The sequence below is a fragment of the Mus caroli genome, chromosome 5 (assembly GCF_900094665.2).
Source record: "Mus caroli chromosome 5, CAROLI_EIJ_v1.1, whole genome shotgun sequence".
NCBI classification, from domain to species: Eukaryota; Metazoa; Chordata; class Mammalia; order Rodentia; family Muridae; genus Mus; species Mus caroli.
The window spans coordinates 132383009-132383738 of NC_034574.1; positions in this window are offsets into that span (position 1 = coordinate 132383009).

Genomic DNA, 730 nt, shown 5'->3' on the forward strand with positions numbered 1-730 from the left:
AGAATGCATGTGTGGGTGCTTGCATGGGTGCATGGGAGTATACTGAGTATGTAGTGTGTGTGTGTGTGTGTGTGTGTGTGTGTGTGTGTGTGTGTGTGATTTGATTTGAAGGTATAAAGCACAAGCTTGGAGAGATGGCGTAGCAGTTAAAAGCACTTTGCTGCTCTTGTGGAAGACCTGAGTTTGGTTCCCAGCACCCATGTCAGGCAATTCACAACTGCCTATAACTCTGGTTACCCCTGTGCCCCCTTCCGGTCTCTGTGGGAAGTGCACTCAATGCACACACAGACCAACAAGCAACTAAAAATAAAGTAACTTCTAAACACAGGCTCTGCCTCTCCCTGTTACCTCTTTATCTACCTTGTAGATTACCATATCGGACATCCACCCCTGTGCTGTGTCTTCCTGTGGGAGAGGTGTTGGACAGGGTACCCCAGTCTTCAGCACCAGTTCCCGAGGAATCTCATTGGCCACGGGAGCAAGGGCTCAGTGGGGAAAGGAATTGCTGCACTCGCATGAGGACCTGACTTTAATCCCCAGCGCCCACATAGAGAAGACGGTGCAGTGGTGCATGCTGGTTAGCCCAGCCTTGGGAGGTGGAAACCAGCGGACTCCTGGGGCTCACTGGCCAGGCTCAACTGAATAACACTGTCTTAAAACACAAGACATGGTGGCTCAGGCCTGACTCTCTCATCTCTCTCCCTCTCCCTCTCCCTCTCCCTCTCCCTCT